The 23,690-nt window shown below is 44.8% G+C and overlaps 1 protein-coding gene across 1 annotated transcript in view; it reads left to right on the top strand.

Moving 5' to 3' along the window:
- The first annotated feature begins 2,636 nt into the window (after positions 1 to 2,636).
- The window catches only part of LOC109454569 (laminin subunit beta-4), an 83,050-nt gene continuing 61,996 nt past the window's right edge, over positions 2,637 to 23,690 (top strand). The window contains exons 1-2 of the mRNA XM_074340576.1: positions 2,637 to 2,975; positions 20,331 to 20,435. The gene's annotated coding sequence lies outside the window, so the exon portion shown is untranslated. The remainder of the gene's footprint in view (positions 2,976 to 20,330; positions 20,436 to 23,690) is intronic.

Consider the following 23,690-nt stretch of genomic DNA (forward strand, 5'->3'; position numbering starts at 1 on the left):
CCCACCCCTAATCAAGCTGAAAGGAGTCGGCCTCAAGTGGCTGCATGAAATCCTGGAGGAATACGGGTCGCGCTTTCCCGGACTCCTCCTTTATGCTTCTCTGGAATTGCTGTTCCTCACAACTGTTTCCAAAGTTCCAAGAGTGCATTGAGTTGTCGGTCTATTTTTTCCCGATCAACTCCTGCTGCCATGAGATCACGCCACATCTGTGCGCATGTTACTCTCTGAGGCCTTTGACCTCACCCCCTTACTTTTGATTTGAGCTTCTAGTTCTCGACTGCTCGGACCTCCTGTCTTACTTAACTTCCTTTGCCTCTGGCTTTCAACATCCCCTAGGGTGGCCATGGCAGTTGTAACTTCATGGATTCGTTGCCCCACATAGGGTGTAAGAATGGCAACCAAGGATCCAAAAGCACTCGCAGGTGCAGTATCTAAAACCCGATCTCTCATGCTGGCTGTAAAAAGCTCATCATCCGGCCCCTGCATGTTAAGGTTAAAAATAGCATGTCTCATACCCATTTCACGGATTATTTGCATAAGTTCCGTATATGACTGCCATTGACTCACAGTGTCTGGCAGCTCGCCAGCCTGTCCCCATACTGTGCGTACTGCAGCAGTGAGCCACTCCATTTGAGAATGGTTGCCCTGGTCGTGGGCCAACCTATGGCAGTTCTGTAACCTTTGTCACAGGGACAGATGCACTGTCACGAAGGCTGCTTTTCCATCTCGCCTGGGGAGCAGAGAATGTTGTCTGCCCCCTCATCCCATAAACGTACTAGCCAAGCCGAGACTGTCAGTACTGCCTCCCCAGCTCCTGCAACTCAGTGGGAGTGTAAGGGGTGTAGGTCATGAACTCAGTCACAGCTGGGTTGCTGGCAGTAATGCCCCCGGGGCCCAAAGGTTGCTCACGTTTTGCCCTTTGCTTCAAGATTGGCCGGGCTTGGGGGTTGGGAGCTACATTGTCTCCACTTGCTCCCTCCGCCTCTGCCTCAGAGTCTCCACTGTGGGGCCCCTCTTCTAACAGGTGGACCCGGGCTTCCAGCGCTTCCAACTGGGACACCTGGTCTGCCACCTGGGCCATTTCATTAAGCGCATTTTCCGTGTTGGGACTCAAGGCCGTGAGGAACATCCAGCCCACGCGGCCGGCCGTAGCCTTCTCCTCCTCTGGCAACTACTCAGCCAGAGCCTGCAGGGCCCTCTCCACGCTGGCCGGAGAGCCGTCCATGTCCTCCCACCCCTCCTTGGGGGTCCAACTCCTGAGAACAGTGGCCACTGGGCACCACACACTGTGTGGGGGCCACCTGTCCTCCTGCCCAGAATCAGACTCCATTCCTACCTGGCCGGAATCTTGCTCGCCGTGCCAGGTGTCTGAGTGGGTGGAGGCCTCAGTGTAAGATGTCCGCAACCCTAGGAGCCTACAGCAGCAGCCTACCAAAAAGTCAGTAATGCCTGCTATGGACAATAGGGCGATATGCCATCCAGAGGCTCAAGAGTACCACCAATTCACCAAGGGGTCACGTTTCTCCTAGGAAGACTGTGCTCCCCGTCTCTGGCGCTGCTCCTCATGGGCTTCCCAAGACTGAGTTTTCACATGCACAAACTGCTCTACCATCCCTCAGAGAGCTTTGGCCTGCTCGCTGCACCATTTGTCATGCGAGGTGGCCTGCGGGGTCTTAGCTCCCGCTCCCCACATAAGAACGCAGGCTGTGACTAGGCCGAAAAGGAACACCCACGGAGCCATAGGTAGGGGAGTCATACCACTGTAGTCTCACTGGAGGCTGGAGCCACACAACCTGCAGCCTGCTGTCCACCTCTCTGCCTGCCAACCGACCAACTGACCAACCAATGCAGCCACAGTAGTTATATCAGTGGCTAAGTGGCTAACTGGCTACAGCTAATAGTTAATTAGCCACAGCTGATGGCCATCTACTACCCGAGTCAGCACCTTTCCATGTGAGGCCGAGAGCCTGAAAACTGCTCTCTGGGACTCTGTCCCCACACCGTCCCTTTTCTTTTTTATTTTTCTCCCTCAGGCTTTTCACTCTCTTCCTTACCCTTTGCTGGTATCTCTCTTAGTTTTGCTCTCCTGGGCCTAAACAGCTTCATGTTTCCTAGCTTTCAATTCTCCATCCAAATGCGATCTAATTAACATCTCTGAATTAACCTGTTCAAAATGTCAGTCTTCAGTTGGTTTCTACTCTGTACCTGTTCCTCTCCAACGCACCCAGTCTCAGTGAATGGTACCAAGCTGGCTCAAAATGACTAGCAGTTGCTGTTTTTTCTCCCCCAACCCAACAAAGCCAACAGCCAACTTTCTAGATTTTTTCCAGAATATGGGTTGTATACAGCCACACCTCTCCAGTCTCCCGACTGCATTGCTAGCCCCTCCTGCCCCCCACAAACCAGCACCACACAATAGAGCAGGGTTGGCAAACTTGTTCTTGAAGAGCCAGAGAGCAAATAATTGAGGCATTGCAGGCTGTGTTGTCTCTGTTGCAAGTGCTTAGCTCTGCTGCTGCAGAGCAAAAGCAGCCGTGGCCTTCAGATTTATGATGTGTACGGTACTTGAGCAAATGGGTGTGCCCATGTTCCAAGAAAACCGTACAGTAACACATGTGTTTTGTGCTGGTCTCAGCCTATCGATAGTGATACTACTACTGGCTAGAAATGCCTGTGGCAAGATTTCGATCCATTTCAGGATCACTTGCCTGCAAGTGATTTAAGGAGTGTCTCTTTAAGACAGTCATTACGATGCTCAATGAGGCCAGCCACCTGCCAACATTTATCTTAATGGAAGTTCCAAAGACTAGTACGCTGGAGAGCCAGCTGTTGAATCTCCTGAGAAGTAAAGAAGTGCTCTGGTCAGAGTCAGAAACGTCTGTCGATCCAAAGGGAACAAGAGTAAATTTAGTAAGGAAAGAGATTACCTGTTTTGAAGAGGAATTCCAGGAGGGAGTTGCTCAGAGGAGTCTCGCGTAAGTATCGACTGTTACGCCATTTCTGGAAGACCCCGGGAAGAGGGCAGCTGGCCGATGAAATCACTCTGCAGAAGGGAGTGTGGTCGGCCTCCTGGGGGGTTTTGTCCCCATTTGGAGAGCCTCTGTTGTTTGGTTGTGCAGCAAAGAACGCGCTTATCAATCATAACCTTGGCTGCCAGAGAGAGGGATTCCCCTGGCATGAGCCCAAGTTGTGAAGGCATGAATTCCCCAACGATAAGAGGTTGTGTGACACCAAGTTTTCGAGTTGGTGAGTAGGCTCAGTAATGAGGCAGCTATACCAGGCAGAGTGTGGAGGGCTTAGTGAGGGAGTTGGAGATATTGTTGAAAATAGCTTTTGGTGGGGAGTGGTTAGTGTGAGCAGAAACGTGAGTACCAACAACAGGAACTGGGGACTCTGCTAATTCCTTCCCTATCTGGGCACCCCAGATGGGCTTGCCTTGTATGAGGAAATTGTCCCTCAGCCATTGGCCAGAGCAAACCTCAAGGCCTAGCAGTGGCCCGGGCGTCTGGAAAAGGTCCATTTTTATGGCCTTCCTGAGGGCCAGGTGATACCTGCAGGCTGCCCACTGGGCCGAGCCAGGAGTGCCCCCCCCCCACCATCCCCTAGCCAGGTGCCTGAGGCAGGTAGGAGTCTGCAGTGCCCCCAGCGTACTGCGTGGTACACAGTGTGTTGTGGCCATCGGTGAAGAACTGTCTCCTTGTCCAACTCGGGTCGCTGGGCCCAAGGGGTTCCCCCAGTAGCCCGAGGGGGAAAGCAAGAAGTCCTGCTATCACTTCCTCAAGGCTCTGGGGCAAGGGGCTGAGCAGGGGAAGCCATAGCCTCCTATAATTTGGAAAGGTCATTGACATCAGGTTAGCCCTCTCCTGAAGGTGCCATTTCCATTTCACCAAGGAGGCATCTCTAACCTAGGGCTTATGGGACTTCAGGCAGGGAGTAGGACTGGGTGAGGGCCGGTTAGGGCCTCGGTTTTCTGTGAGAGCCTGATAGGATGCCCAAAGCTGGCATCAAGCGGAGTGTTTCAGGCTGCCACTGGGAGTAGAAGCATAGTCCAAACTCCCAGGTAGACTCATGTTTCATCCAGAGACTCCAGGAGGCTCAGTCAGGTGCGGCCACGGACTCAGAATATGGAGCCGGGGGCACAGACAAAGGTAAGTCTTACTGGACTGCCGCTGGGCACTTTCTAGAGCCCACTACTGGGCTTATCGCAGTGGAATGTGGCAGACCTGCAAGTGGCTGCATATATAGGGCAAAGAATTAGCGAGAGATGAGGGATGTGTTACTTCAGAACATGGAAAGACCCAGTATGAGTTGTGCCTGAGTGTTGTGGGTGGTGGAATGTAATTGATATTTGACTGTTGGGGGAATTTCTTGGTCCTTAAAGGACCAGATGATGCCCAGAAACTTGACAGAGGAGGCTGAGCCTTAGATCTTGGGAGGGGCGATTGCCCAGCCCCTTTGGTGTAGGTGGTCTCTGAAGGTGGGCACATCTGTCCATACCACTTCCTCAAAGGGACCCCCAAACATAATGTCATCAATATAATGCCAAAAATGGCACTTTCCAAATTGTAAAATATTTAAATTCAGGTAGCAGAGGTTATGTGCAATTGCAGGACTGTTTAAATACCTTATTGGGAGCGTCCTAAATGTGGACTGAGCCCCTTGCAAAGTGAAAGCAAGTTGGGCCTGGGATTCCTCTGTGATGAGAACAGTATAGAACATATTAGCTGGGCCAGTAAACTGGAGGGATGCTCCTCGGGCTATTGTATGTCCTCAGTCAGTTCTATAATATTGGGAACGGGAGCCGTAATCAAGAGAACCTGAGCACTAGGTTTCAATAGTCAGTGAGGAGGCGCCATTCATTATTGGCAGGTTTAAGGCAGGGAGGTTGTGGGAATTTGCTGTTATTATGGGCCGGCCTTCCGTGCCCTGTTTCAGTCAGTACTGGGGGATGTTTACCATCCTGACTCACTGGTGTCCACTGGGCAAGTCCCACCAGGAAGACCAAGAAGTTGGGCTTGTGTCACGTGGCATGGTGCTGTGTCAGTGCACCCATGTCTAGAATGAGGAAAGAAAGGGCTGGGGGGCAACCACCTGAGGAAGCTCTTTGAGGTGAATGGTCCCATAGTTACATCCAGATGGCTTTATAACCTTGATTATTTACCGGCAATGCCCTGTAGGTAGAAGGGCTTGCCTTTCAGGAATTAGAGGGATTGCCTGGAGTGACCGCCACTCGGGTCCTGGTGTCTAATAGGGCCAAAAAGGACTGTGCATTTTGATTGTCCCAATGGACCACCAGAACTACAGGGATGACTGTCGTCCGGCGGTGGGAGAAGCTCAGGGCACTGTCAGTTTCCTAGGGCAGGGTCCAGAGGGCAGCCCGTCCTGGTGCTTAGGGAAGGGGGCAGGGACTGGCCGGGCCAGAGGAAACCCAGCGGGTGGCTGTGTGGTAAGAAGATGGACAGCAGATGGGGGCTATTGCTGGGAGAATGCTGGTTTGGGGGCCTGCAGTTTAGAGTCTGGCTGTCCAGAGATTAAGTGGCAAGAACCCTGAGTTGTCCTAACTCCCAGTAGAGGCAAACCTGTGCATTCCCATAGGGGCAAAATTAAGTCCGGGGTTTACTGGGTAGGGAGTAGGGAGCTCTTTCCACTGAGGGAAGTGTGTTTCCAGTTAGCTGCCTCTGGGGCAGTGGGAGCAGAGGGGCATGAGTCTGAAGCATGTGGGTGTCTGGGGGGGCATCTCCTCCATGTCAGTAGCCATGTCAGCACCCCCCAGTACCCTCTGGGTGGTCCTGGCAGTCCCAGTGTAATGTCGTAGCACCACCCTATAAGTAGGGGGAGCTCCCTGTAAAAAGAATTCTATGGCCTCGGTCAGATGAAGCCTCTTCAGGGCTGGGAATGAAGACTGCGTCCCCTGGGTCAGTGTGGTTACGGATGTTGTAGACCCATTTGGACCATGCCCATCCGCACACAGGAGCTGGGCCTCCTCTAATGCTTCCCACTCGCTGTGAGTCTTAGTAGTGATCACCTTAATGGAAGGATGGGCATAGTGCCAGGCAGTAAATTGCCAGTTGAGGAGTGGGAGGGCTCTGGTATGAATATCGGTGGCTCTCGGGGCCTGTGCCCTCCCTTTTCCCTCTTCCTCCTCACGACAGGCCTCGTGAACACTGTTAGCTTTTCCCTTGGTGGCAGGGACGCCTCCTGGCCTGTGTTTCTTGGTTCTGCCCCATGCAGGGGAAAGCCGAGGGGGCTCAGCATCTATGGTTCTCGGAGGAAGGACATATAGCCCAGACAGATTTTTAAGAGGTTTGGATTTTAGGATATCAACTAGTTGACACATTTCAGCAGCCACGAGTAACAAGTCTGAGCCTGGTCCAGAAACCCACAATAGCCAATCAGCTCCCTTCTCTCCTTCCTGCTTCATGAAAACGTTAAGAAGGTTTGCAATTCTGTTAAGGTAGTTTCTGATCTCAGTTACTCTGTCCTGCTTTTTTCCCGTTACCCTAACCTTACGTATTGTTTCTGAAAAAATTGGTGGATGACATTCCTATAAGCTCTCTTCAAAGGCAGCCACTTTCTTTTCTACATTGTTCCCATCCACCTCCCCAGATGTAGGTCTGCCTCCACTAGTGCAACATGCACAATCTTTAGCAAAATCCCCTAGGCCTCTAGAGACAACACCAGATCCTTGCATGTTGGTATCTGTGGCACTGAGCAATGCCCAGGAAGCTTCCATGGGGTTTGTCTTTGCCAAGGAGCTGGTACACATCCTTGGGGATCTAGAAGGTGCTGGCACCAGATAGTCAGGATATTTGCATTTGTTCATTAATTTTTTAGCAACATCGCACCAGGAATTGGATCCACAATATCTTATCAGGTCAGGGGACAAAGAGAGAGGACAGTGAGTAAAGTGGTGACACAGAGACCATAGGCCACTGCTGCATTTCCCCTTGCTTTGTGCCACTGGTTTCCTGCTGCAAAGCTAGTTTACTGGTTAGGACTCATAGTCCAGGCATGACCCACCGACTCAGCAGTCGCGGGCAGAGGTCTCCATTCCTTCTTAACTTTGGGGAAATCCTTTCCTCCCGCCTTTAGCCCAGAGCCTCTCCTTGTGTGCTGACAATAGCCGTGTAATCCAGTCCACCCTCCTTAGCTCTCCCCAGCTACATGCTGAGTGTCTGTATTCCCCAACTGGAGTTCTAGGGATGCAGGGGCTTGGCTCTCACGTTCACCACCATGACCCTCATGCTTAGAATAAAATGCCTGAGACTCATGTACTCCTTATTCACTCACAAACACATATTGAATGTCTAGTGTGTGCCAGAAGCTGTTCTGGGCTCATAGTTGACAACACATGTTTTTTGAGTGAATTAAGAAAAGAATGAGTGAATGCTACCATTCCCAGATTCTTGCCATAAGCCTCGCTGGGGTGAGCATGCAACCATATTTCTACAGACTTCTTTGTTCTTAAAGCAATTTCTCTACATTTCCATCACCCTGTTAATGTGCATCTGACCTCTGTGTTGACATTCGCACATACACCTCCATCTAGCTGCTGGAGCCCCTTGGTGAAGATACACAAGCGCCTCTACAGAGTGTGACTTTTCCATTCCCACTGTGGCCAAGGAAGCCCCAGGAAGCCGTGCGAACGTGTTTCACTGGCCACACAGGGATTGGAACGTCTCTGGGGGTGTGAGGACTGGTCCTCAGCTAACCTGGGACCTTTCGCTTTCAAATGATTAATATTCTCCCTTCTCCCAGAAAATAGAGTTCACAGCATTGGGTGCTGCTTTACATTCAGTAGGTATTAGCAATGCAAGTGGCGAACCAACTTCCCCAGGCCATCAACGCAAACCCAAATACCTTTTCCTTAGAAGCATCGCCCATTTTTATGCCTCCTGTTTGTGTCTTCTCTGGCTAAAAGAAAAAAGAAAGATATAATCCCTTAAAAATGAAAGATACCTAATGCTGCTAAATACTATGTACAAGGAAACAGGCATGGAGCAGCTTTTCACAACAACACAGTGATCAAATGCATTTTCCAAATAAGGTATTGCTACACTGAGTGACGATATGGCGATATCAAAATAATCAGTAGAAATAAAAGTAGCGGTAACTGGCATGTAGATGCTTCCAACTGACAACCAACTAGGTAGGAGGGGTGGGAGGATTTGAGATGTGGAGAGACCCCAGTTTTGGAGGAGAGGGGATATGAGATTCGAGGTCTGTTGTCTCTCTCACTCCTTCCTTCTCCTCTGCATCTCTCTCCAAACTGGCAAGGGCTGAATCATGGTATATGAGGTCACGGAGGTAACAGTAGAAGTCTCATTTCATTTGCAATGAACCACGGGAACACTCATGGAGCAGGTGCACGTGGGAACCTTGAAGAAGACCCCACTCATCTCCAGCGCTGTGGAAAAATGACAACGCATGAGTGACGTTGCCATAGCCATCTGGTCTCCCTCCACAGCAAAGTGGGGAAGGAAATAGTTTTATAGGTCTTAACACAATTTAAAATTCCCAGGGTAAAATCTAAAATGAAAGGAAATGCCAAGTATAAACATGACGGTGTAATCTGTTGTGAATTGAATGTGTGGCCCCAAAGCTCTTACGTTGAAGCCCCAACCCCTAATGTGACTATATTGGTAGATAGGACCTTTATGGAGGTAATTAGGTAAAATGAGGTCATGAGGGTGGTGTCCTGATGTGGTAAGATTAATGTTCTTGTTAAAAGAGACACCAGAGACCTGCAGGATCTTACCAGGAACCCTATTGGCTGGCTCCTTAATTGGAGACTTCCTGCCTCCAGAACTGTGAAAAAATAAATGTCTGTTGTTTAAACTACCCATCCTATGATATTTTGTTATGGCAGCCCTAAGCTAAGACATAATTCTTTGCAAATTACTTAATATTCTTTCACATTCTGTCCTCCAAATACAAGTAATCTTTGTGGTGTTGTCTACTTTATATGTGTTTTCAGCATTTAATCCTCTTTAGTTAGCAAGAATTTTTTGTTAAAATGAGGACAGAGAAGATAAGAACCAACCCACCTCTTGTGCCTATTAAATGCCAGGAACTGTACAAAGCAGTGTATGTGCATCACTCCCATTTCACATTCTCATCAAGCCAGTCAGGTGGCACCCCTTTTCTTTCCAAAGATCACCCAGCCCACAGACAGAGAAGAGTTCTCGCATGCGAACTCAGTGTGTGACTCCAAAATGCAAGCCCATGCCCCAGTGAAATTATTTCTCATTAAACCTTAACTACATAAAATAAAAGTCTCACGTTCAAAATGGGAGGAGAGTAGGCCTTCAGATGCAGGTCTGTCCTGTCGTGAAAGACTAATATTTAAGTATGCACAAGAAAAGCCCTGCTATAATAGTTTTAAAGGTCCATAGGTTCTTAGTCCAAAAGCTATGAAAGGGCAGACTCAGCTTCTCACCAGGCAGGGCCCGCATTTACGTAAGAAGAGTCCCACACCTCACTCTTTGCAGATTTCAGTACATAGAGCACAACTTCAGGACAGCCAGTTTTCAAGCATCATCTGCTCTGCTGGCTGTGGGACTGCCAGAGGCTCTGGAAGGCAGAGCCAGAGTTTCCTCAACCTTCCCCACACTTGCAAGTCCTTCATAAGTCCCTAAAACATTGTTGGGACTTGTTGGCAGTTGTCAGGGGTGTGTCCTGATTATTATTTTCCACAGAGATGGGAAGGACGCCACGAGACTATGAAAGTCATGCCTCACTGCTTACCAGCTCTGCTCCAGGGGAGCAAGCTCACAGGCAGACAATGACTCTGGGATCTCAGCTCTCGGCTCTGCTCAGCTGTATTGTAAGTGACCAGAGGGAGGAAGAAGAGGGCAACTTTGGATCTAGTTACTCCATGTAATAATAGACCCTTCCATCAGCCAATTTGACATCTTTGGGGGCATAGCTAGTGTTTCAGGAGAGCCACAGGAGTATAAACAATAGTCTCTGTGCTCAAGGCACCTTCATAGCAATTAGAGAAACTAGGTGACCTCATACCCAACAATTAGGGATCTAGGTCCAGGCGCTGTGATCGTGTATAATCTATAATTACAGAGACAGATGTCATTGTGAGCTGAGGTAAAGGGGTTCCAGGAGAGGACCTAGAAAGATGAATGGAATTTGGAAAGGATGAGGATGGGAAGAGGTGTGATAATCAGAATAATGGCCCCCCAAATGTGTTCAAATCCCAATCCCTGGCACTTGTGAACATGTTATGGTACTTGGTAAAAATGTACTTTGCAAATGTGATTAAGTTGAAGATCTTGAGATGAGGAGATTATCTTGGATTATCTGGATGTGCCCAATATAATCACAGGGTCCTTAAAAGAGGGAGGCAGAGGGGTCAGAGTGAGCAGTAGGAAATGTGATGATGGAAGCAAGAGATGTGAGTGAAACAAGGAAGGGGCAATGGAAAGAATGCAAGCAGCCTCTAGAAAGTGACAAAGGAAAAGAAACAGGTTCTCCACTCAGAGCCTCTGAAGAAGGAACCAGACCTGCTGACACCTTGACTTTAGCCTAATGAGACTGATTCTGAACTTCTGACCTCCATACCTCTCAGATAATAAGTTTGTGCTCTTTTCTTTTTTATTGGGGTGACAATTGTTAGTAAAATTACATAGATTTCAGGTGTACAATTCTGTATTACATCATCTATAAATCCCATTGTGTGTTCACCACCCAGAGTCAGTTCTCCTTCCATCACCATATATTTGATCCCCCTTACCCTCATCTCCCACCCCTCAAGTTTGTGCTCTTTTGAGCCACTAAGTATGTGGTAATGTGTTACAACGGCAATAAGAAATGAGTGGAGGGGGGCATTCAATTTGGAAAATCAGCAAGATCAACAAGTCCAAAAGGCAGTGACTCTAAGTGATAATAAACCCCCAATCCCAATCTTAGGGTTAGGGAGAAAAAGGATGAAAGGTGTGATGCCATGATGTGTTCGTTTGCTAGGGCTCCATAACAAAGTACTACAGATTGAGTGGCGGAAACAACATCCATTTATTGTCTTACAGTCTGGAGTCTAGAAATCCAAGATCAAGGTGTTGTAGGGTGGTGCTTCCTCTGAAGGCATTAGAGAATGATCTGTTCCAGGATAAGTGGGTAAGTGGAAAACACTGAGAAGAGCGTTCCCAGAAGCTATGCCTCCTGCTTACCTGTGCCCAAACTGGGAGGTCTGTTCAAGCCGGCCAGTTCTCCAAAGACTTTTTAAACCCGTGCTCTCATCCAGGTACACTTCACCTTTGCAGGGTTCAGTCACCATGTTAGACCATGACAAACTGGTTTTCATACTTCTACCTGCACTGTGTCCTTGCCATACGATTTCATTTTGGGGGAATTAAAAGAAAGAATGATTTCTGTCATTTTATTTAAAAAATATGAGGTTGGTTTGTGTTTTTGCTTTAACCCCCCAAAATAAAAATAGGTTGATAGCTGTTAGTTAAATAATTATTCAGAACGTTGTGATATTCAAATGCCCTTATTACCAATAAGAGAAGCATTCATTCAATAGCTATTGAGTGCACATATGTGCCAGGCACTATCCTGAGTACTGGGAATGAAAGGGTGAACTAGACATAGTCCAGGTCCTCGAGGGATTTCCAGACTAGGTATCAAGGCATAAGGGGAGTCAACCATCACAACACAGATGGCAACCGCTATAGTAGGCACACCCATACAGGGCACACACACATATGAACCCCTGGGGGACCCAGGCCAGAATGAGATTAGGAAGTGTCCTGGAGGAGATGCTGACATATTAGTGGCATTAAGTAGATTATGGGTATCTTAATCCATTCAGGCTGCAAAATACCATAGACTGGGTGGCTTATAAACAACAAATTTATTTTGCGCAATTCTGGAGGCTGGAAGTCCAAGATCAGGTGCAAGCAGGGTCAGGTTCTGGTGAAAACCGTCTTCCCAGCTGTAGATGCTGACTTGGTGCTCTGTCCTCACGTGGTGGAAGGCTCACAGGTTCTGTGTGGGGTCTCTTTTAACCACAGGTACTCATCTTACTCAGGAAGATTCCAGCATCATGACCTAAGCATTCCCAAAGGCCCTACCTCCTCATACCATCATCTTTGGGGTTAGGGCTTCAACATGCGACTTTGGGAGTTAACCCAAACACTCAGACCATAAGAATGGGTTAACAGATGTTTTCTGGAAAGGGTCAGATAGTAAATATTTGGGGCTTTGCAGGTGATACGTTCTCTTTCACAACTCAATTCTGTCAGTGTAGTGTAGACATGGCAGCTGTAGACAATATGTAAACAATCAATATGGCTGTTTCAATTAAACTTTATGAACACTAAAATGTGTATTTCATATCACAGAATATTACTGATTTTTTTTTTTTTTTTTTAACTTACAAGCCAGTCTTAGCTTGTAAGCAATTACAAAAGCATGTGGTGGGACAGTCTGAGCCTCTGGCTTAGAGACTGCCCAGCCCTGAACCAGATGAAGAACTGAGCAAAGCATTATGTGAAGAGGTAACAGCTCATGAGAAGGCACACAGGCACCTTCAGGAACTACAAGCAGTTGTTAAAAATTAAGTTTTTTAAAAGGTAAAATCATGACTCTTATACAAATTATAAAACAAACATGTGCCAAAGATTTTATTTAACTCATTAATTAATGAGAGAACCAGTAGAACGTTACAACCAATTCGAAGGAAGAAGTTTTTAAAACACACACGTAAGCCATCAGAAATGCTGGCATCAGCTGGTCAGTGTCTCTAAGGCAACCACCAGTTGTTTCTCCACAGGATACAGTTTGCATCCTGATGGACAGGGACCATTTGCATTGCTATCAGTATTCTAAGACTTTCAGAGTATAAAATAGCTCAGAGACTATGAAAAACACAGGTAACTAGGAATGATGCACCACACAGGACTCCAGTAGTTTTTGCCCTGTTTCACAGATGTTTACCACTTTTCCAGGCACAGTTCAGCGTGATTGGAGGGAAGGGCTCTGGGAGGACTGGTGATGTGTGATAAGCCCCAGCAAACCTGGTCTTTATTACTTCTGCTTGCTCTGCTTCTTTGTCATATTGGTTTATTTCAAGGAAATGTTAATATCTGCGTCACCAAGTTGCTTAACTTCTTTGTGCCTCAGTGTCCTCATGTGCAAAATGAGAATAATTTAGTATCTATGTCACAGGGAGGATGTGGGAATTACATGACTTAGCACGCCTCATTGTCCTATAAAATCCTTCTGCTTCTCTGGACTCACTGCAACATTAAAGTGTGGTAGTGTGAGCCTGTACCAAAAGCCACCACACCAAAGGATGAAATCACAGAAACATGGCCATCCACCATGCATGTTAGTTAGAGCAGGAAAGATGGAGGATGGCTGTGGACCAGTATATGGATTTAACTGAGTCATTTCCTTGTAGATTTTAGTTTCAGGCAGAGTTACAACTATAATTAACAACAACTTAAAATTTGGTACATTTAACACTTTCCTATAAAGTGTTGACATGCATTTAAAAATTCTGATAGGAATTATCAAAACTCATGGATGAGTCGCCGGGCTCTCTCTTAAATGCCCTGAGAGCTCCCTCAACCCTCGGTCTGGTAGTGGGCACTGCAAAGCAGATTCTGAGGTAGGAGACGCCAGGACTACCGCAGGCCCAGTCACCGGGGGCTGTGTTGATCTTCCCATCCTCTGTAAGGACAGGAACTGCAAAGTTGGTTATAAAAGAAACCATCAATCTGCTGGGTTCGTCCAGGTGCGAGTGGGCTCTCTGCCTGGGGTGATTCAGGTAACACAGGGCGCTGACATCAGTGCTCTCAGGGAGGGTTTGTCAGCTTCCTCACTGCCTGAGGACTTTGTAGGCAAACCCACACCCATCTGTCCTTTCAGAGCTTTGGCAGCCTGTGCCAGCTTCGTTAAGCATTGGGATCCTAGATCATTCTGGTTCACCAAATCCTATTAAAGGCTGATTAGCTGTCTCCGTGTTTTCTGAGACTTGGTAATCCTCCACACATCCTGTCAGGGCTTGCAAACCTCCCCTTGTTCCCAGTTAAGACTTAGCCCTCGTGAAATCTCCTTGGTCTGGGCAAGTCTGTGTAGTGCTGCTTTCTTGGCCCTGCCATTATATGGGCCACCAAGGAGGAAAGGCAGTTGGGGCCCCAGCCGGACAGGGCTCATCAAGCAATTCTGGTTGAGATAAGCCTGCACCAAGGAATTTCTTCCCAGGCTGCCTTCTGAGGAAATACCCTGTACCAGGGGTAGTGAAATGTTCACTTCTCCCACCTTTAACTGCAGTTCAACTGAATGCATTGAACTGTGTCCTTAAGATGAGTGGATTTTATGGTATGTAAATTATACCTAAGGGCATTTCCCAGTTTTGAAGGTTTTGTGACTGAAAGAGTGGAGCTGGGATTCCACACTTCTCAGTTGGAGACCTGCCCCTGCCTTTCAGCCTGCCCTGCCTCTATTGCTGAGAGCTAACAGAGCAAGTAAGAACGAGAGGGTGAAAGAGGAGCGATCATAAGATGTTCACTGAAAGATTTTACTCTCAGGTGATTTTCATTTCCTTCTTATATTTCTTTAAATTGTCTGATTTGGGGTAAATGAGTATATCTTATTTTTTTTAAGAAAAGCAATAAAGCTCTTTTCGGAAAAGAAAACGAGAGATGCCAAGACCTTTGTTTCAAAGAGCGATACTGAGAGACTGCTTCTGATTAACTGATAGACTAACCTTTTGGTTTAATGGGCAAATTATTTTTCTTGAAAATCCCTCCTGTCTGACAACACTCTAACCCTAACCTTAATCCTAAGAAGTAAATAGTTAAGCCATTCTGTGATGAAGGCAGACATCCTAAGAACATGGCATCAGTTTACAAGAAAATAGCCAATGGTTACCTATACACGGTTATTTGAAGACAAATTTTTGAAATTTAAATGATATAGTCACTTTGATTCTCATTATAAAACGAGATACATAGGTCAAGGGAAAACCCTCAAGATATAATAAAATCACTCAAAAATGCAGTAAGCCTATTAAATTTACATATTTTAAGAGAAAAAAACTTTTTATGGAACTCCAATGTTTAAGATAACTTTAACATATACATAAATATTTAGTGTCTAGGGTTTTATATGTATTTTGCATAAAATTTAAAAGACTATAGGGAAAATAGTATTAGATTAATAAAGCACATCACAAACCAATCAAATGAGCAAACTAGAAAGTCCCACCATTTTGCTTAAACTCCCTGCTGAAGTTTCTTCCTAAAAACCAAATGCCACTCTTTGGTCACCTGCCACCTGGTGCTTTATAGAAGTTGTTGGTTTGTAAAAAGAAATGAAACAAGTAAGTTTAGCAATACTGACTGCAAGCTTCCTTTGCTCAATCCTTAATGGAAAAGACATGATTTCAGTCATCTAGACATTTGCTTTCCATCCAGTACATCAGAAGTGAACAGATTAATCTGGCCTGCAGGGAACAAAACTAAACACACCAGTGGCATTGATTTAAAATAGAGCAATAAATAAAAATGCAATTAAATGACAAGTAAGAACCTTTGAAAAACACTTCTGAAAAAACTTAAAGGTGTATAAAATTAGTGTTTGGGGAACATTTGTTAAATCTATTCCCTAATTTGTCAATGTTGTGTAAAAATGAATATCTAGTTTGGGCTTAGTTCACAACCATTATTCTTCCATAGGGTATTTATTTTCCACGAGCTTGTAGGAATCCCAATTACATCTTTTCAAACAACCAACAAACTTACCCACTAAAACTACATAGGAGTTAGAAATGGATACTTTAATAATGGTGAATGAAATTTAAGACTCTGCTTTAGTTTCATTCCTGTTCTATAAACCTCCTCATAGGAGAATGGAATTCCAAACCTTATGGGTTCCTGAACCGCTTAAAACTGCAGTTCCTGCAATGGTTATACATACCAAATCACAAGGCAAACAGAAGGTGTGTGAGACATTAAGCATGATTCTGAGTCAGCTGGGACTGGACAGACTGTTGAGAAGCAGAAAGGAAGTATTCCACCTGGTCCCCCTAGAAATACATTGGGGTGGGGTTGGGGTCCCTTGTTTCTAAGAATCAAGCCCCTCTACTCCAGCACATTTTATAGCTGATAAGCATCAAGCTACCTAAAAATAACTACTGAAGCACGAGGCAGAAAAAAATGAATAAATAAAACAGGGAACAAAATACCCCTGCATTACCTGCATTATCCCTGGTAATTAAAATTGGCTTTAGAGAAAACAAGATGAGATAACGAGAAGGTTTAAGAGAAGAAAATGAAGAAAGTGTAAGAGCTGGGGGGTGGGGGGAGTGGAACAAAGGAAAACTGCATTTTGTAAAGAAAGGCAGATGGTGACTGATGAAAGAAGTAACAGTTGACTTAAATTACCACAGGGCCTTACTAAGACATGAAGAAGAATATTCTCGCTGTTCTAAGTTATTAGACTCTAAAGAAAATGGTTACATTCTTGTCTTGTATGTTTTACTCCCTGGAAATCCCCTTTCATGATTTTCCTGTGCCATGAAAGGGGATTTCTTATCCCCTTTCATGCCTGGCAACTTATCATGCCTGAGAAAAGCCAACCTAAAGCTGTTCAAATCACATGCACTTAAATTTTTTAATATAAATTCAGGGATTCAGATTTTTCTGATGTAAATATTTCTCCATAGGATTTTGTCAGCAGTTTCTACAATTTACTATCAGCTCATTCAAGAAGAAAGTGGGTACTATATACACTGCACTTGGGAAATATATTCCACTATATTCCACTAAGTACTATATTCCACTAAGCTTGGGAATACTGGGAATACAGTGTGATGTATTTTAAATCTTTGGCCAAAACTTTATGCCAAGCAAATTCACCACAGTAGGATAGATGACAAGCTTTCTTAGCTGCAAAAACTGGCCAAGAGAGCAGCTTCTTAAAGAGAATCAGTCCATACTCCAAGACCAGAATAGGGGCAGAAGTAGGCCAGATTCATCTAAATTCCAGTAGGGCCAGCTGTGTGGAGTGTAGGCAAGACCCAGCTGTGCAGAATTCCCTGAGACTTGCAATATTGAGGCTCTGTCTGCTGTGCCAGAGCTCTGGGAAGAGGCTGGCATAAAGGGGGACCCACCCCAAAGGAGAAGACAAGGGCCAGGTTCCTAGTGAATGGAGAGGGCTCAGGATAGATACAGTGAAGGTAGTCTCCAGATATTACTGGGCCAGGCTTCCTGCTAGAAAGAAAGGGAGGCTGGCCTGAAACCCAATCCTGCAGAACTAGAAGAGAGGCTCCTGGTGGGTGAGAAGTGCTGCCCCCTGGTGGGCACTAGAATACCCAGCGCTAGGCCCTGGGCGAGGGACCTTGAGTCTGGTGATAATGCAGATCAGAGGGTACACAGGAGTGTACCTGCGGGAACCCCGCTCTTGGTTTCTGGGCAGAAGAAACATGAGCGGCCCAGTTACGGGAGTCAGAAGAACAGCAGTAAGGATGGGACTTTTCTCTCTTCCTTGCCATCACATTGCTCAGAATATTAGGGAAAGGCTGACACCAACATTTCACTACTATCCTAGTGCTTCTAAAGGAGGAATAGCCAACTCGGCCTGGAAGAGACAAGGAAAGCTTTACAAAAGGTGAAAGCTAAAGGTAAAATGGAGAAGGAATGGTGTCCCATACGAGGGAATGGCCTGTGGGAAGGCCTAAGTCACAAAAGGACACGACGTGCCTGGGACAGAATGAATAGAGCATAACTCTCCTGAAGGGAAGTGGACAGACACGTTGAGTCCCAGCTATAAACAGGTTTTGCTCTGTCACACTAAGAAATTCAGAGCCTGGAAGTGAAAGGGAGCCAAGAAAGGTTTGCAAGCAAAGTAGTGACAAGTGTAAATATGTGTTCCCTGGTGACAATGAAGATGATAACTCAGAAGAAGCAAGGATAAGATTAGGAGGCAACTAGAGTTTAGGTTAGGAATGATGACATTCCAAATTAATACCGTGTTTCCCCGAAAATAAGACCTACCTGGAAAATAAGCCCTAGCATGATTTTTCAGGATAACATTCCCTGAACACAAGTCCTAATGCATCTTTTGGAGCAAAAATTAATATAAGACCCGGTCTTATTTTCAGGGAAACACAGTATATATAAGGCTATAGAATGAAAATAAAAGGAGTAAGAAAACTGACTCAACAGCATTTGGAAGCTGGGGAATTTTCCGTCATGACATTATTTGATGATCTCACCTTGGGAAAAGCTAAGAGTCAAACTGAAAATAGAATGTTTTAAATGTTCTGCTTTAAGTAATTGAGGTAGTATAACTTTGTTTTGGTCATCAAGACCTGGCCACAAAATACTAAATGTGATCTTTCTAAGAAAATTAAACAGTTCAGTCAATAGTATTTAGCATTCTCTCCTTAAGCTCCTCCCACCCCAACCCCACCCCTGCACTGTTCTGGAAAGGATCTTAGGAGTAAACAAACCAGTGAAAGGTAAGACTTTCTGACTAACAATCTGGGGCAGTAGAAATACTGAGAATCAGGTATTGTTTCAAACAGAACAACAAAGAATGAAGCACTACGAGGTCCGAGCTGTTATGTCTTCCCGTTGGATGATGCTCTGAGGCTCAGGCTGAGCAGTGCAACTGCTCTCGGAAAAGACGTGACAGGGTCCCAGTGCCAGCAAGCCCAGGCCCGAGGGGACTCACTAGTACTTACTTGGCTGGGCCATGGACTCTAGCCACCAGTCATGTCTGTGTGGAGGGGAAAAGCACAGGAAAAGCAGGGGAAGCAGCTGAAGGAATAGCTGTGGCCACTTCCCTCATTGTCACTGGACCCCATCGTTCGTTTAGGGAGGCTAGGCTCAGAGATTTTCATTCTATGTCTCAGGAATGAAAGGGAGAGAGAAATTAAGCATAGCTGAGGTTCCTGACTTGAACAAATAAGTGGAAATGAGGAAGGTGGACAGGTTTGAACAACTGTGAACATTGTATATTTGAGGTGCTGGTGAATCACCTGGATAGAAATGTCAGTAGGCAGATGGAAACATGGAATCAAAGCTCAGGAAGTAGGTGGGGTTAGAGGTAGAGAAAGAAGTGGCTTAAGCCACTCAGCCATCTGAATGAGTTTGCCTGAGGAATACACATAGAAAGAGAAAAGAGTTGGTCAGATGCCAAACCCCAGAGGAAGACCAGCGTTTTACAGGGAAGGTAGAAAGAGAATATTTCCTGCTTCATCTCTTTGGTATATGAAAATATAAATAACATTGTTTTCTTGGTGATTTACTGATATATTCAAATTCAATTAAATATTGGAATAACAAAACCTATCACCCCGATCTAGGAAGTACTTAGTATCATTTCTAGAACTTCTATATAAGAGCATGCACTACCAAAGTATCTGGGTAATGGGGAAAAAATGGAGGGAAGTTTTTCAAGGCTGAGTGAATTCTGAAAACTGACCTTTTTCACCCCGAGGATGAACACACGTTGTGTTGTGGGCAGCAGTTAGAGGTAAGGGCTGCAGAGTCCGTGGCCCAGCCAAGATCTAGCCTCCAGAATTTTTAATTTCTTTATTTTTGTTCAGAATGAGCTATGTCTTTTTTTTGACAGATGCCAATATAAATCAGTGAAACGGGTTAGTTAATTTTGTCTTAATGTATTTGTAGAAGATAAGTTTACTACTCAAATTCTAGGAGCCAGAATATTCCATAGACTCTCTGACTCTTTCTCAGTAAGCTCCAGCAGACACAGGTTCCCTTCTGCACACTACCAGAATCTTGGTTCTGAAGGCAAAGTTGGATGTTCAAGCAAAAGACTCCACAAGTTAGTGAATCATGAAAAGGTCTGTGTTTATCTACCACTCCTTTCCAGGTTGAGAGTTTATGTTATTAAGCATTGTTATTGCACGTAGTGAGTACAGTACCCATACTTGTCACTCAAGTGAACTTAGAGCATCTCCCTCAAACAATTCATTCCCCGAGAGGGTGTTGCACCTCCATTGCTTTTGGGAGCATAGTATAATCTTTAGTCCTTCACTAGGGTTTCCTCCTAATAGCTCACTGTTGAAGCAGCTACAAGAAACCTAAGAACTTAGTTACGAACTTGATAGGAATGTTGCAGTTCATTCGTTGCTGTAGCCCTGATCTCAACTCCTCATAGCCATTGCTTTCAGAAGTTTGGCACATAAATGAACATCTGAGCCCTCTTTCCCTCTGTACACAAGGTGTGTGTGTGTGTGTGTGTGTGTGTGTAAGTCAAAACCTAAGGCAAGTAACTTCCCAAATCACCTTTTTTGGCAGGTTTTAGAATACCTCTCATCTTTTTTTTCCTGCCCTTAGGTGCCTCGGGGAAAACGTTTTCTACTTAAATTGACTCTCACTTTCAGGTGTGCCTTTACATGCCCTGTCAGCTTCCTGTGCCTCTCAGCAGACTCTCAAATCCAGGTAAGTCTCACCTTCCATCTCACAGGCAAGTGACATTTTTTGGATTAAGTGTAGATATCAGTAAGCTCGGAATTTGTTGAGTACGTGGGGAACCAGCAGAGAGTATAATATATCAAAGCATAGAGTATAATCGGCACTTTTACAGAATAATCAATAATCAGGTACATACACAGACATGTATACATAATACAGTGTCCAATGGGAAAAGTGGAAGCTCAGTGCCTAGTGAGATGCAGTCAATGACTTGATCTTTTCTGTTCCTTGAAGGAAGCTTCAAAACCTTCCATGTTGTCAAAATATTTTTATGAATATCCTAGGTATGTGTAAATACTAAGTTTTAAATAAAATATGATATCTATAATTCAAAGAAAAGTGAGCTTTATACCTTCGAGTTCTGCATTCCTCACTGTGATGCAATGTAATCAACACAGCTAAAATGTCTAATGATTCCTCATGTAACGGGGAAAAAATGTGTTACACAAATAAGGGAAAGTTAAACATAGGATTTCTGTGAGAACTGACATTTTTACATGCATAAAATAACCCATTTGAAGTGTGCCAGAAAAAGAATTTTAGATGCATAAAATAACCCATTTGAAGTGTGCCAGAAAAAGAATTAAGGACTGATATACATGCACTTGTTTAGTTATCCCGTGTTAGATATTGCTGTTCAATTTGCAGAAGAAAGGAACAGCAGCAGAAACAGGAGTGGAAAGCATGCTTTTCCTGTGGCAGGGCTCTTTCTCAGACGTTTGCACCCTTGAGACTAGGAACTGGGCAGTCTTACATTATATGCCCGTCCTTCATGAATTCATCTGTTTCATCCACTTTTTTTGTCAAAAATGAGATAACTCTGGTAAGATGTCGGCCTGAGCACAGCCCCAAGTGAGGGCAGATGAGGTGATGTTAGTGAACAGTCAGTGAATTAAAATCAATTAGCGATACCAGAAAGTTATTGTCAGTGTCATATATTTTACTGTTTATTGCAATATTTTAATTTAATTGCAACAATTTAATTGCAACTATTTATTCATACACTTTAAGATCTAGCATCATTCGTAAAACAATGACCAAAATGTATCCAGCCCCTTTGTGAATACATTTATATGCTCTTCATCCAAAGAAGGGGTAATAGTATATTTATTCATCCCAATTACTTTTAAATATATCACTTAAACTTGCCAATGAATTTAGCAAGAAAAGAATTTCATGTAGCCCCTGTGAGGCTTTGCAAATGTCAGCTCAGGTAAACCAACCAGAAAAGGGGCCCTAATTAAACGGACAGCTTGATGAAGGAAGGTATGGATGAGATTACCACAATGCCTGAAACTGTGCTGTGTGTGTGTAGCTGGGCTTTATAATGCCTGTGTAGTTGATTTCAGATAACAGAACTTCTAAAAGTTGCCAGACTTACTATAACACTCATCTAATTTGGGGCTTAAATCAGCTGAAATGGGAAACAGAAAACACAGGGTAAGACTAGAACTGACCAACTTATGGAAATGAAGGTGAGGTGACAAGGCCCGAGCTATGGGTACTGAAGCCACCGGCAGGGTTTCTCATGCTCAGCACTAGTGATATTTGGGCTGGATAATTGTTATGGGGGTGGGGGCTGTCCTGTGCACTGTAGGATACTCATTTAGCAGCATCCCTGGGCTCTAACCACTAGATGTCAGTAGCATCCCCCTCCCCTAGTGTGACAGCCGAAAATGTCTGCAGACGTTGCCAAACGTTTCCTGCCGGGCAAGCCAACCTGTTGAGACCACTGCACAACACTTTTCTGAGAAACACAAAAGCTAATAGGAGCCTAAGCATTTGCAGCATAATTACAAGGATTAGCCATAACTCATCTTCACTGAGAAGGAAGGAAATTATATTTCAGGAGGTAGAAGTGAGTGAGGGGAGATGTAAGGAATCAATTCATAACAGGAAGTCCAGAGACCACTTGCAATGTGACATAGAGAAGTAACAAAATCAGGGATGATTTAAGTCCCTTTAACACAGTTTATTGGATCATTTCGGAGAAAGTATTTGTAGCAGCCTGAATTAACCAGAATTAACTCACCTCTACATTCACTGTGCATCAGGGATTTTTTGGACGTAGTTAGGTTAAATGAATTTAAACCCCACTATTGGCATTCCTTTGGGGCTACTCCCATTACTTGGGTGGCGAAAAGGGACCCCAGCCCTTTTCACCCATCTTCCCACTGGGCCTCTCAGAACCCCATGTTGTGAATGCTTTGGGCCACAGGCCTGAGCTTCTGTCCTGAAAGCGATAAATCCTTCACAGGATGTGATTCAGGATTCATTCACAAAGCACAGTTCTCAGATCAGCTCTAATAGAGACAAGGACTGGGAATGAATGACACCTTTAGAATGTCTTCCGGCTACAATATTTAAAAAAAAAGAGGACTATTGATGATTGATTCTATCTGTAGTCCTCTTTACCTCCCAAGTGCTTCCGATTACAATATTTAAGATTTCAGATTTGAAGACAGCCCCAGTTTCACACTGAGGCTCTGGAAAGCAAAAAATATATATATGAAATGGGGGGAAAGTCTAGAGGTAGAAATCACAGAATATGGCTGTGGGGGAAGAGGCAGGAGAAAGGTCAGCCCCAGGGAATACCCGGGATTGGCAGTTGATACAGGGATCTGAAAAAAAAGGCTAAAGCAGCCCCAACAGGGAGGGGCGCCTCCCGGGCACAGCCCAGGCCTTCAGGTGGGGACAGATGAAGGGAGGTTAGTGGAGCCGCCAGTAAATAAAAATCAAGCCAGAACACTATGCATGCGCTTAGTGTCAGGGTTAGAAACTGATGTATTTTAACGTGAGAAATGCAAACTACAATGAATTCAAGTCAACAAATGCTTTGGATATTTTTCTAAGTACTTCCAGGGACAAAAAGATGAATGTTTGCTTTCAAGTGCTTACAATCTATTAGGTTGGTACAAAAGTAATTGCAGTTTAAAAGGTTAAAAATAGTTGCAAAAATCGCAATTACTTTTGCACCAACCCAATATTAGGAAGGTGTAGAAAAGGTCATAATTTTTTTTTAAAGCAGAATGTTTCTACTCCTCTGTATTTCCCAAGAGAAATGAAAAAAATATACCCATACAAAAACGTGTAGATAAATATCCATAGCAGCATTATTCAATAGCCAAAAAGTAGAAACAAAACAAATATCTACAAACTGACGAACGGATACAGTGTGTGGTATATACATATAGTGGAATATTATTCAGCAATAGAAAGGAA

This window comes from Rhinolophus sinicus, linkage group LG09 (assembly GCF_036562045.2).
Source record: "Rhinolophus sinicus isolate RSC01 linkage group LG09, ASM3656204v1, whole genome shotgun sequence".
Taxonomy (NCBI): Eukaryota; Metazoa; Chordata; class Mammalia; order Chiroptera; family Rhinolophidae; genus Rhinolophus; species Rhinolophus sinicus.